This window comes from Pungitius pungitius, chromosome 3 (genome assembly GCF_949316345.1).
Source record: "Pungitius pungitius chromosome 3, fPunPun2.1, whole genome shotgun sequence".
Taxonomy (NCBI): domain Eukaryota; kingdom Metazoa; phylum Chordata; class Actinopteri; order Perciformes; family Gasterosteidae; genus Pungitius; species Pungitius pungitius.
Window position 1 is genome coordinate 4,809,061 of NC_084902.1, and position 14,169 is coordinate 4,823,229.

At 42.2% G+C, this 14,169-nt stretch overlaps 1 protein-coding gene across 1 annotated transcript in view; it reads left to right on the top strand.

Annotated features, from left to right (window-relative positions):
• lekr1 (leucine, glutamate and lysine rich 1) overlaps positions 1–14,169 on the top strand; it is a 58,452-nt gene that overhangs the window by 27,438 nt on the left and 16,845 nt on the right. The window contains exon 4 of the mRNA XM_062561101.1: positions 13,133–13,191. The gene's annotated coding sequence lies outside the window, so the exon portion shown is untranslated. The remainder of the gene's footprint in view (positions 1–13,132; positions 13,192–14,169) is intronic.

The following is a 14,169-nucleotide window of genomic DNA, read 5'->3' on the forward strand; positions in this document are numbered from 1 at the left end:
GATGATAGAGGGGAAAACAATAAAAAAGGAACGAACGTAAATTCAGTTGACCCAGCGGTTATTTCCTGGAAATAAAGAGATATTGAAAAAAAAACTTGATATGAGTAGAGGTGGAGTGAGTGGGAGGTAAGGAGAAAATGAGACGTCAGGAAAAATAAAGTTTTCTATTAGGCTGACATTGAAAGCTTCTAAATGAGTAAACCATGGGGTGATGAAACGCATGCGATCACTCTCCTGTTTATCACCATCTTAGCCTCATCCTCCTCGACAGATCTGGCTCATATGTGTTCCTCCATTTGCTGCTGTCAACCTCATGATTTATGTCATCTGACATTATAAAACTGGCTCTTGTGACAACCAGTGCCAGTGCTCTCTTCTACGCTGCACGTACGGACGCTCACACACGCACGCACACACACACACACACACACACTCACAGAAACACTCTGGCACCAGGGAAAGAGCTGGAAGTCTTTCCCCTCATCCCGTCTGGTCTTATCCTGTGTTCATTTTTGATCACCTTCAGCCACAAACCCTGAACTGGAACAACAACAACCACTCAACCCCGCTCAGTCCTCAGAAAACGTCACGTCGCTTTGCACGCAAGGGCCAACTTCATGGCATTTTTCAAGGCTTGTGTGTATTTCTCGGGGTGGGCGTGTAAATGTGCCCCCTGTGCTTGCAACGTATCTATGAGCCTCACGTGTGTAGGTGCACACCCACCTCTGTGTGTAGGTGTGCGTGTGTGTCAGTAAGAAAATGGGAAACTGTTCAGTGTGCCCTCGCCCACATGTTCCTTTTAAAAGTGTTCTTGGAAAAACAGAATGTTCTATTCCAGCACTCTAGTTTTCCACATCCACGCTTTGCATGGGTTTGTGTGTATATTTGTACGTATGTATCTGTGTGTGTGTGTGTGTGTGTGTGCGTGAGAGAGAACAACATTGTGAGCTGAACTAGTGATCTTTCAAGTGCTTTTTTGAAAGGATATGGTAGTTGCATCAGTCTTCCGTTTCAGTCAACTAATATCCTTTATTTACTACATTTAAATAGTTATTGAATAATGTTCAATAAGCTGGTTGATCTCACTGCATCATTTTGTCTACCATGTGGCTGTGAGTTCTGACTTGACAATATTTACAACAACAGCTCGGCAAAGCTTTTTGCAAGGAAGAATTTAAAAAACTTACAATATATCAAGGGTGTGTTTTCACAGGACACAGTGTGCTCTTTCTCAGAAATGCTCTGCTTAAAACCCACAGTTACACATATTTGCAGCAGGGAGCAGCAACCACAGAGAGATTGGCTCAAAGAGTTGCAGTTTGGGATTCTAACTGCAGTCTTTCTTAGCCACACCTTTGACGGCTAAAGTTGTCTTATTCACACACTTCTCATTTTGACGCCACTTGTTAACAGCTATTAACTGTACTGTCTAAATATTTACGTGACAACTCCCATAAAATGTTCAGACATTTTTGGCATCTCTTACAGCAATAAAGAACCGTCCATTTGTCGAGACCAAATGATGACATGCTCTGTTTGTGTGTCAGAGGGGCGTGTGTGCGGCAGCAGGAGGCCCCTCGAGCGACTCCGGCAGGGAACTCGCCGGGGTACGGGGTTTCCTCAGCCAGCTGATCGGGGCCTGGCAGGCCTTCCGATCTCAGATACTGCAGCACAGCACACAGGGGTTCTCAGGTAACACGTATACACTTTGACTCACACAGACCAACTGAAGCTTCACCTCTGAAGGAAGTATAAACAGACAGACATTTAGATGTAGAGCAAGAAAGGTGAGTGTATGTTAATTCATAGTCAGAGTGGACCAGATGGAGATATATTTCAATAAAGAGGGTTGAGCAAACACCTCTCGGCAGGAGTTAATATTAGTTTAAATGTTGTATGGACACTTCTAGGGCTGAGGGCAGCACCCACAGCATAGGATTGTAGTGTGTGTTTATGGGTGTAGGCCTGTGTAAAACCTCTAAACTGATGAAAACTGACCGTACATTTGAAAGAAAAAAGCAAGAGGGGCTGGGTGTGTGTGTGTGTGTGTGTGTGTTTATCGTTGACTGTAAATACCAGAAGGAGAGCTAACCTCCAGGTGACCTCATTGGTTGGGTCTTTCTGCACGTCTCTCTTTTCTGCATGTTCCAAACGGCTGCCAAGGGTGTGTGTGTGTACGTGTGTTTGTGTGTGTGTGTGTGTGTGTACGTGTGTTTGTGTGTGTGTGCGTGTGTGGGGGGGGGAGACGGAGGGAGGAATCAAGGGAGAATTTGATAGAGGAAGGGGAAGATAAATAAAAGCAGTCTGCTGTTGGTATTGATGCCGTGTGAATATGTGTTTGTTCAGTGACGTGAGCATGAGAGGCAGCTGCTGCACGAACCAACACATGCAATAAACACACCCAGGAATGCGCACACACACACGCACATGCACGCATGTAAGCAATACATGTAAACTCGCAAACTCAGAAACTTGAATTAAGGGTTGTGTTAAACTTTGTCTTATTGCACGCTATGCTGTGTTCTACATTTAGTTGTCTTGTATAGTGTGTATTGTCTCCCAAAATAACAGGTTGTAGCAAACAAAGACAAACAAATTGTAGACTATGATGTGAATTAAATAACGCTTTAAAGTTGTTGGGGTTTTTTTTAAAATGCTTTTGTAAGAACTAGACTAGATACGCACCGTTTTGTGGAGAGCATATAGTCAAAATATTGTAGCAAATCTTAAATTTCAAAAAGATGTTTGTTGGTTTCTTTGCTGCACCGTTGCTACGCCCTCTGATGTCTTTAGACCAGGTAGCTTACTTTTAAACTACTGGAACGAGAAAGTAAGCTGTGTCGTGTTCCTCCCACGCCTGGATAGTTTGCAGTGTTGCTGAGATTCCTAGCTACGCCAACATTAGCATTCAGCAGACAAGCGCAATGACTGTAAGGGTAAAGCCGGTCAGAGAGAGTAGGACCGGGTATTCCAGCGGGACATACTGTCTGTTCTCCAAACAGAGCCTTTTACCGTGCCCCTGACTTTTCATGGATGAAGTTGACCAATTTCTTATTTTATGGATGAATTCGGCACTCAAAGTCAAATGGTCGCACAACAAAAAGAAAGAATTTAGGTATTTTTTGCTGTATCCAGACTGTAAGCATTGTTTAATACTTTTTAGGGGGTGTCTTTGGCATCACTAGGTTGGGTTTGTCAGTTGGGTGATTTGTAAATTGAAGCTCACTCTGCTAGATACTTAAGATTTTTACTTTAAAAGTTGCCTTTAACAGTTTTATTCAGAAGCCAACACTCTGTGGAAATGAGCCAAATCATGTGTGAGAACCTTTTAGCCTCTTTGGACTGATTTGCAGGTCTCTACAAAGCACACACACCTTAGCCAGTCACCTGAATATAAGACTCCAGGCGGATATGGGCGTTAGCCCACAGTTTAACCGTGCTACCTGTTTGCCAAACAAGGAAAAGGGGAATGATGCTGAGAAACATAAAGGGGTTGCCTAATGGCAACAGACAAATGTGGAGAAGAAGAGGGTGGAAACTAGAGAACCCTCAAGGGGTGTGGAATTTTACAGCGAGCAAGGGGAAAAAATCACAGAGTGCAGATGTAGATGACAACATAATTTATCTGTGATCGTTTTGTGCAGATGTCGGCAGCTGGCTTACTAGATTTTAGGATGGGAGTTTTCAACCAACACTTTGGAAAAAGAGGATCGAGGTTTGACTGGGATATCGAAGTTGAGAGACAAGAATAAGTGTGTATAATGTTGTATGATCTGTGTGTGTTTTTGTATTTTACCCAACGCTGAACCGCAGCCATCTGCCAATACCCCGGGCTATCCTTGGACTATATGGTTTCCATATCCCTGTGTGTGTGTGTGTGTGTGTGTGTGTGTGTGTGTGTGTGTGTGTGTGTGTGTGTGTGTGTGTGTGTGTGTGTGTGTGTGTGTGTGTGTGTGTGTGTGTGTGTGTGTTGATAGTGACAGCAGCAATATGATGACATCAATTATGTTCTTAGTAAAGAGTTTCCCTTTCTATCTCCTCCCTGTGCAGCACTGTCCCCACGTCTGTCTGTACAGTAGCATGACAGCACTATGTCATACTACATGGCTAACAGACAAACAGTAGCATGACAGCACTATGTCATACTACATGGCTAACAAACTGTAGCATGACAGCACTATGTCATACACCAAAAACTATCCAGAGAGCTTTTACGTAAATGTTAAACGGTTTCTGCAACATTCATAAATCATCAAAAATATGTATTCGCTGCATTAGAAATAGATGTATTGTCTGACATTGAAGCATCAACTTCTTCTTCTTCTTTCTTAAGAGGTTCAGTATCGCAAACATTTTTGTGAGTCTCTTTTGTGTAATAAAAAAAATAGCAGCTAAACCACACACTAAGTGTTTTAATAGGTAACTGTAAAGGTGGTTGTAATTAGCGTCACATGGTCCTTGATGTTACACTTTAATTAATACTTTACACCTTATAAATGGCCTCTTGCACTGTTAAATACCAGCGTATCTGAAGGCACTGGGTGTGTCTGTGCTTTTGTTGGTTGAGGCGAAAGTATGTAACCAATTGTGACTGTGAGTGTTATTAAAGGGCAATTCTTTATGTAGAATTAATGCAGGACACAACCGTGACAATATTTCTCAGTTGTGTGTTACTGTGTTTCTCCCTTACCTCAAATCTATTCACAGTAATTTATTTTTCCAATGAATAACTAGTCAGTAATATAAAATCTCTTTTTCTAATTTAACAAAACTGTTGTGATGACAAAAAATAAAGCGTGTTTTTTTCACAGAGATTTTCACTTTCAGTATTACCAAAATGCATTTTTCTTGTAGATTGCACACCTTTCCTCATATTGTGTTAAGGCCCGAATGCACTAAAGCAATAAATTACTCACTTCATTTGAGGCAGATTGATTCCAAACCACGCTGTAAGCATCAGATTTTAAATGCTAACCCCACAAAGCCAGACAAATAGGGGAAATTTACGTTTACAAAACCTAGCTCTGTAAAAAATATAATGTTAGCAAACAAAAAGTGGTGTTGTTCATTGTGTTGGTCATTTGTCATAAATATCCGTGTCCTCTCATAATTCCAAACCTTCCCTGTTCTTAAAAGTGTTTGAGTTCAAATGATTTTGCGAGGACTGGTCACTATGTCAAAGGGACACGTGCTAGTGTTTTTAAAATAGCAGTATAGGTACTCGGTTTTCTGCTGTCTACTGGGATTGACGTTACAGTAGATTAAGTTACACTTTAATTGCACTATTTCAACAACCTGCCCACAAACAATACTTGAATTAAGTACTATTTACGTCCACGTGTTTCACTGTGTGTTGTGTGCGTGTAAGCACAGTGACACTAATAGAAGCAATGTGGAGAAAGTCAGTCAGATTGGGGTTTGCTTTTTATGACAGTCTTTCTCCTCCATCAAGTATTACCACCATTTCTATCTGTGTCTTTCTGCATGTGTTATTGTGTTTTTCTTATTATTATTGTGAGTTTTTCGGTGCCTCTCTGTGTGAGTGTGCGTGTGTTGCCTTACCCTGGCCAACCTTGTCATGTCACAGTGACCACTAAGCAATTATCGCTGTATTGCCGCTTTGAGAAGGACCTCCTACACTTCCCTCTTCCTGCAGAGAGACGAGGAGAGAGCAAGAGGGAGCGAGGCCAAGAGAGAAGAGATAAAAACAAAGCCATAGAAAGAGAGGAAAAAATAGATGAAGACTGGGAGGAGAGAGGTACTGAAGAGATGGATGAAGGGGAGAAAACAATGAGAGAGAGAGAGAGACGGACAGAGAGAGAGAAAAACCCAAAGAAAACACTCTGAGGAGGGAAAGTGTCACGCTGACATTGCTGTGTTTGAAAGCTGTCCAGAGTCACAGCCACTGTGCCTCGCGTTACGCTCAAACGGGCTCTCTCAATATACAGAAACGCACACTCACAGATGCAAACACATCATGCTTCTTTGACACACTTCACTAGCCGTGTGCGTAGTGAAGTCGTCCCGTCAGACACCCCCAAAGCCTTTGTCTTTTGGCTGTTTTGGGGGGCCATTTTTATTTATTGAACAGCAAGGACTCATCGTGCAGCACCCGCAGGACCACTATGACCGTAGGAGTGCTTGTAATCCGCTTGGTTATAGGCAGCATTGATGTGGAACATTAAAGATCCAACTCCCACCCGCATGTTATTTCAAATTAAGTTGTGTCACGACGTTCAGACGTTCCACAAAGTCACAATTGCTGGAATGAAAAGTGCTTGTGTTTCCCAATACCATTATTGATTAATCCATTAAAGCACCTGTCTTATTATCATTAGCTATTAGACACTGAAGAAAAGCAAACCTTGTAATTGATAATGAGTATTCAGACCTCCAATTTAATAAATAGTCAGTTAGAAAAGTAAGGCGAACACATATAACGATTGATTGAAAATGGTGCCACCATCCTCTTGATTGACCTCACAATTTAAAACACACTATGATGTCAATTAGTGTAGCTTAGTAGACCGATCATGAATTATATTTTAGAAGAAGTAGATGTTTACCGGTTAGCTCTGTTCCATTAATAAATATTTCAATGTTTTTTGTCCGATAGTAGGAATCAGTTAAAGATTTTATTTTGCTTTTATTTTTTAAGTATTCAAATTGTCATGTTTTTATAAAGCGGAAGGTGGTTTGTTAAACAGTTTCACATTAGTTAATTTTACTTTATAGAAGACCCATATCTTGACTTACATATCCTATATATAAAGTTATATGAAAAAACAGAAAAATGAGTTCTTCCCCACTCTGGCTTGGAGCTTAAGTGCTTTTCTCTTGCGTGATATCCACTGCTGCCTTGAGCTGCTAGCAGAACAACTCGGCCTAAATATTGCAGTTAAGCATTTCTTCCAGGTCTATTTTATTAATAAATGCATCCACCAGCTTAGAAGTTGCTAGGCGTATTTGAATGTGCAGCGAAAAAGGACACTCCAGATTTTCAGATTCCCGCACGTAACATTTAGCCATATAAAGCACGACAACATGCGCACTCAATGTCTTCTTATTTCAAATGTTGCCAATAATCTGTGTTAGTACTACCATATTGATGAAACGTTTATTTCTTAGCATATTGTATCATAACTGTCCAGGTGAATATGGACAGACAGTGGAGGGAGGAAACAGTAGCGATACAGCAGCTACTTTGTGTCAGACACACAACAACAAAGACTACCAGACTGTGGTGTACAGTTTCATGGTTTCCCTTGAACACTGACTCCCTTTTACTCCCTACTTCTCAAACTGTCCCCTCCTTCAGCTCCCCCCATCTATCTCCTTTTCAAATGCTTTTTTATGTCTCAATTTCCCACCGTGGTTTTCTTTTCAATCCGACTTTGTTTCTCACTCTTCCTCCTTACCTTTTGTTGGAGGTACTCTCACGTTTCTGTCTGGAATGTCTGTCGTTTTTTTTTTTTTGTTCCTCCTTCTCCAGTTCTAGCTTGGTTTCTCCTTCCAGTTGTCGCTCTCATAGATAGATTGATCTGGTGGAACAATATAATAGAAAACTCTTCCTCCTGTATCTGTCTTTCTCAGTCTGTAAATCATCCAATGACGAGCTTTGAGACAGTGTTCTAGCTAGCTTTTTAATCTGTGTGCGTGCATGTGTGTGTGTTTCAACAGTGCTCGGAGACGAGCTGAAGCATTCCAGTGGGGGGGTTACAGAAAATGAGAGAAGAGAAAGACCGCCTAACTCAGCAGCAAAAGCATGCACATGCACAGATGGGGACGCAGGTGGATTTTGGTATGTGGAATGTGCCGAGTGAAGAGAAGGTCACCGCAGGGCTTGGCTCCGTATAATTTTCCTCTACCAATCAGAACTTTGTGAACAGCCGCACTTGCACCGCCCAAACCAGGAAATGCTCACGTTCCGCCTACGGTGCCTGCTAAGCTGCAACAACAGAGGATTCAACTTGTATACGCTCACACAAAGGTCTAGTCAGGGCTTCTGAGAGAAATATGCCCCTGTGGCTTGTGAACATATGCTGATGACAAAGCAGTTGAAGCATTTTGTTGCTCTTTTGACATTTTGCGTTTTCCCTTACGTGAGCACACACAAACACACACTTTTTGACTCACAAATGTGTTAAACACAAGTGCATCTAAAGTTTTAGTTATAAATAAGGAAGCAGCATTTGTAAAGTTGTCTTCTAAGGCAAACTAATGGCCTAAAGGATGCAGTCCGTTAAAGGCCTTTTTTTTCTTCCCTCCAAAATCTCCAAATAGATAATTTATTCCATATTTGGTAATCCCCTGACATGAAGAACGATGGAGACTTTTGTGTTTGCACACATCCCTCATTCTGAGTTCTAGTGTTGTTTTTCATGCGTTAGAGCATGCTTTTTTATCTTGTTTTAGTGACTTTCATGATATTTGACTAATGAACTACTTCAAAAGTGCACACATAGACACACACACACACTCATACTGGCAAACACCCAAAGAAACACCCGGAAAAGTAGACAAAAACATAAATATCCTCCTACACACACAGGGAGTAAATGTTAAACGTTGCTGCTATCTGAATATCAGCACATTAAAGGACTACTTGACCTGACAGACTGCAGATGAAGCACTCTTTGCTCTCTAATGTGTCCTCCTTCTAACCTCATCAGTGTCTCTCTATCTCTCTCAAAGGTTTTTGGTCAGTAATATTAGTTTTTTGTCTTTTGAAATATTGCATCTCAGTGCCAAGTTATAGGAAAGACAATCTCATTCTAGGTGTAGATGAATGTCTACACACATGATTGTGTGATAAGATAAAAAGTTTAAGTTAATGCACCATTGTTTGTTTTTAAATCAATAAGGATTATCAAGATATCAAGATAATGTTACATTCTCTTAAAATAATAGTGATAACCACCAAGCAAGTTGGTTTGCTCTCCAAATATCTCACCAAACTGGTTCAAGAATAAAATCCATTTATATTACTCTCAAGAAATCTATAGTGAGCCTCTGTCTTGCCACACAATTGTACAGTACGCGCATCAGGTCAGAGACAGAGGATGGAGGGGGTGTTTGCAGTTGCACGCGACCCAGACAGACATGGACATATGTTTTAGGGAGAATCATCCCTGAGGCCGTGTTGCATAAGGAGGTGTGTGTGGAAGAGGAGAAGGCATGTGTACGCAAGGTCTGTGTGTGTGTGTGTGTGTGTGTGTGTGTGTGTGTGTGTGTGTGTGTGTGTGTGTGTGTGTGTGTGTGTGTGTGTGTGTGTGTGTGTGTGTGTGTGTGCTGTAGCACTGCATGCAAAATTTTACCTAAACTGTAGACAAATGTTTTTTCCAAATTTATAGAGAATACTAACAATAGTTAGGTCTACCATGTATCTTTAACTGTCATATTTCTGACAACAATTTCTAAATGGATATTTGTCCATAACTTATTGTAAGAGTAATGAGTAAAAAATGTTTTTCTTTGTGTGTTGACAGACGATGAGTCATCTTCCATGTTTGCTATCTGTGCGTATGTGTACCCGGGCATCATATCAGTTTCAGTGCTTCGCAGACGTGTGATGCTCACAGGAAAGCCAGGAACAAAAAGTACCAATTTGTTTGTGTTGCCATGACAACCGCCCCAACCCTTGACCCCTACCTCCATCAGCGCTCCACACCTGTTAGGTTTCTGTGACGCCAGCTGCATTGCCTTGGAAACTCACCGTACACATTTATTTTAGGGGCGGTCTGAAGACAATCCTTCTGATCCTACCGGGCAATCTGATCGGCATGCCAGTGACACACTCAAGGGCAGATTGTTTGTTGTGACTATTTACACACTTACACTCTCGTCAGGATCCTTTATCTTTACGTGGTCTTTAGTGCTGTTTGTCATGGTGGTATGATGATATGATCAGCTCACACGTCCACAGTGATGTGTAGTTACAGTATGCAGTTTCCCCTTTGGGCACTTTGACAGCGTTTGTGAAATAGGATCACAGTGAGCGTCATAACCCCCTCCTTTAACGTCTGGATGACACGTAAAGTATATCAAAGGTGTTTGGGAAGCTTCCTGCTGCATCTTGATTGGCAGGAGACGTTGAGCTCAGCCTTTCATCAGGCGATGAACACATGGATCATCCAACACAGAAAGCAGGCCCGGTTGAAAGGAAGGATTAGAGGGAAGAGAGGGACAGATGAAAGACAGGATGGATGCGCTGAGCAAGGGAGGACAGATGAAAGGGTGGTTGATGGAATGAGTGAAGGTCAAGAGAGAAAGAGCAAAGGATTGGTGGGATTGATGTGATACAGCTTGTTTTCACAAGGAAGATGCACGCGTTGTGCAAATGCTCCTATAAAAGTGTGTGCGCCGTGTGTTTCTGAGCCTGTGAGACTGTTGGCGGGGAAATAACTATTGATCCCAGGGTGTGTCCAAGACCTCATTTCCTACAAAATGTTGCTCTGACATTTTCCTGACCGGCAATCACACACTCTGACACTTCTCTTCCCTTCCGTCACCTCAGCCCCTTGTTTATCACATATTTGATCAAATCAACCACAGCCCTTCTTTCTTTCTCAGATAAACAACTCATTCCTCGGATTTCTCTCTCTCTCTCTCTCTCTCTCTCTCTCTCTCTTTCCCTCTGGTCTCTGTTATCATGTAAGCACATGCCGCACAATCAATTGTATTTTCCTGAAATGCAAAGAGGCTTTTCTCTCTCATGTGGTTGTTTGGTATTTTGGCGACTTGCCTCTGACCACAGTGGGTGGAGATATTCTGCAGGCTGTCATAAGTACACAACAATTTCAGTATTAAGATTTGCTATGATTTTTCCTGTTTGCTCATACTAGATCATAGTAAACTATGCTCAGTTTTCTTCACTTTCATTTGTATATTCTTATTCGGATAATGACCAGGAGGGCAGAGTGAAGATAATAGTTCTTATCCGTATCTGTCATCTATAACACCTATTTAGCTCTGTAGATGGCACGTGTGATCCATCTGGAGTCTGTTATTAGAGAAAAGCATGATGTCCACTGTGGTTTCCTGGTCTTATGAAATCAGATAACTTTTTCCCTCCTTCATCAAATAACTGACTGGTTATGGTTCACAATTCAACATAGTTTCTTACATTATAATGTGCAAACTATTACAAGAGGAGATGGTGGAGTCCTCAGGTCACATTGAACCTGATCCGCTAGATGTTTTATTACACAAAACCATCTGAGAACGTCATTATAAAGAGTTTGGAAAAGGCGCTTTCAAACAGTATGTGGCAAGTCATTGGATGAACTATGTGACGCCTGACGAAAAAAATATATTTTCCCTAAGGAGAAGCCTTCAGTGCCGTTCTATGTCTTTAAATGATGAGACACCATCCACTTCTGATGTTACTTATGCTATTGCAGCATCTGAGCAAACCCCATTAAGAGCCGCCATTGTTGTTAAGAACAAACTGTCCATGTTGTCTCTTACACACTCAATTCTCACGTGACCCTTTGACAGAGAATTCCATGCACGGAAAGATTTGACTCACAGGTCCATGGAAATCTATGATAATAAGCTGCGCCCGACATGCCCACTGATAATGTAGGAGTTAATCTCACCTATTTTCCACTGTTTACACATCATGGGGATAGCTACTCCCCCAGTGCACCGTGCACTTGACTGCACTTTGAACCCTGCACCTCACAGTAATAAAGAAAAGAAAAACACTCATCCCATTCATCTGTACTCACTTCTCACCTCAGAAACAGAAGACCAGCAGATAACGAACATTGGAAACAGCAGCTGGAAGTGGTGTGTGAACATAAAGACAGAAAGAGGGCTGGGACAGAGAAAGACGAGGGTTACAAACAGTACGCAGTAGCTACACAGGCAGAATGTAGGAGCACTCTGGGGCCTGCTGTAATTCACCAGTAACTGTGACAGCACGAGAGGAACCCAGGGTGAGTGAGCGAGAGAGAGAGAGATGAAATGCACATGGAGATGTGTGATGAGAGGTACAAAGAGAGGCTGACGACTGGTGCCAGACAGCTGTGAGTGTGTTACCCTCATTGTGATTGTGTGTGCATTTGTCTGTTTTTCTGTCTGCATGTGACTCAAATTTTGTTGAAAATACTGCTGTTATTATTTGAAAAAGTCAAACCAAATATGCTCTTAAGCAGCTCTCAGCTGCACAGTGTCTAATTTATTAATTTTACAAAAAAAGCAACCACCCTATTGTTGTCTGGTGTGATGCAGCTATGATAAATTATTGATAGTGATGAGCTGAAGCGGCTGCTGCACTGAATCCAAAATGCACAAATAATTCCACACAGTTGCCATAAATGTCCACTGTAGATTGGCAGTGAAAACAGGCTGTCTGCCTGTGAGCTCAGACGTGCGAGCCCTCTCGCTTTGTATCCTCATTGCGTGTAACTGCAAGGTCACAGGGCTAGACAGCCACACACACACACACACACACACACACACATTAACTGATCATGCCGCCAGAGAGGGGATTAGCCTGGGAAGCCGACAGGGTCGGGGGGGTTAGGGTAGTGTGTGGGTGTGCGTGTGTGTGTGTGTGTGTGTGCACGGACGTGGGAGTACCACATACTGTCATGGCACGCAGAATTAGAATTAAAACTGATTTCCAATTTACTTTTTCAAGAGCGAGGCAGCAGCTGCATATGGAGGACGAGTTGATTTAAATAAAAAAGCTCAAGCTCTGAGCATGTGTGAGGCTATTTTACAATCATTTCTAAAAAAACTTGTGGAAAGCTGCTCACTTTTAAAATGACAACCAAACGAGTCGTCATATCCAGGAGGTTTTCTTGAACTCTTGATGATCCCAGGGGGCGAAGGCAAAGTTAAGCTTCTTCCGCACGGAGATTGAAGCGTAGGAGTAGACAGAATAGGAGTTGTATGGATTTATTATCTTGCTCAAGTACTTTTCAATGACACTTGAAATGTTGAATCATTTCCTGGTTGGATATATTATTTTTCCACCTACCTAAGAAATTTAGCTGCAATTAAAGAGAATGACAGTTAAAGAGGGGAGGGTTATTTTATTTCCAGCTATGTGGGTGTACCATGGCTAGAAACGTTCGGAATCCACAACTGAATGTCCATGCCTTGCACTTTGTGTCCCTAGAAAGCAGAGGAGACAGAATGAGGAGAAGCAGAAAGACTACACACAGAACAACTACTTAAGTATGCAGTGCCCTCTTCTTGCTTTTATTCTGCAATTTTGCTTTACCATGTGATAAATACGTCTCCAACTTTCTCACAATCCCTGTGCCTATCCGCCTCATTGTCCTCCAAATCATCCACTTCCTCTGCTTCATTTCTCTTCCTCCATCTCCGTCTTCCGAGAGAGAAGTGGGGATAATAGTGTCAGCTGAGATCTGCTCTTGGGTCAGTCGAGGAGATCATAGGCTCCCCAAAGTACCAGTGACAATGCTTCGTGTGAGGACCGTGAAACAGATGGAAGCACTCCTTAGTTGGCGTAGAGTCATGTTTCTCTCTCTCTCACACACACGCACACACGCACATGGAGACATGCACATATTATAGATATGCAAAGACACTTCTATGGGACTCCATCCCACTAATACGCAGGCAGACATGTGCACACACCCAACACACAAATGGTGTATACACACACACACATAAACACACGGAGCCTCTCAGCTCTCCGTGCAGGCGGTAGATGTATGTTGGGTGTGTATTTCTTCACATGGTATCTGATGGTATTCTTTTTCTAAGCCATCGGCAGCCTGGTGTGTTCAATTACACTGTCAATGTATTTCCCTTCCCACACAGCGGTCTCTGATCTCACCCTCTGGCTCCTATACAGCTCAACACATGATAGCCGTCCACTGGGGGGGTGTAGGCTATTTCCGTAGGGATGTGAGGTTTGGGGGAGGAAAGGCGCTCCCTCCATTGCTCAGAGGAAACCTAACAGGAGACAACAATTTGCTAAATTATCCAAGATCGGAGACCATTGCTGCTTAGTATTGATGTGTATGTTGTCAATTAGCTTTGCTTTCTGAAGAGAAATCTATACACTATACACTATCTAGTAGTTGCGTGTAGTGAATATCGCCAGTTTCAATTGAAATGAGTTACAAGGACTTTTCATTAACTGATTATCATTTGTATTGTCAAGCTTTCCTTGGACTACAGAGG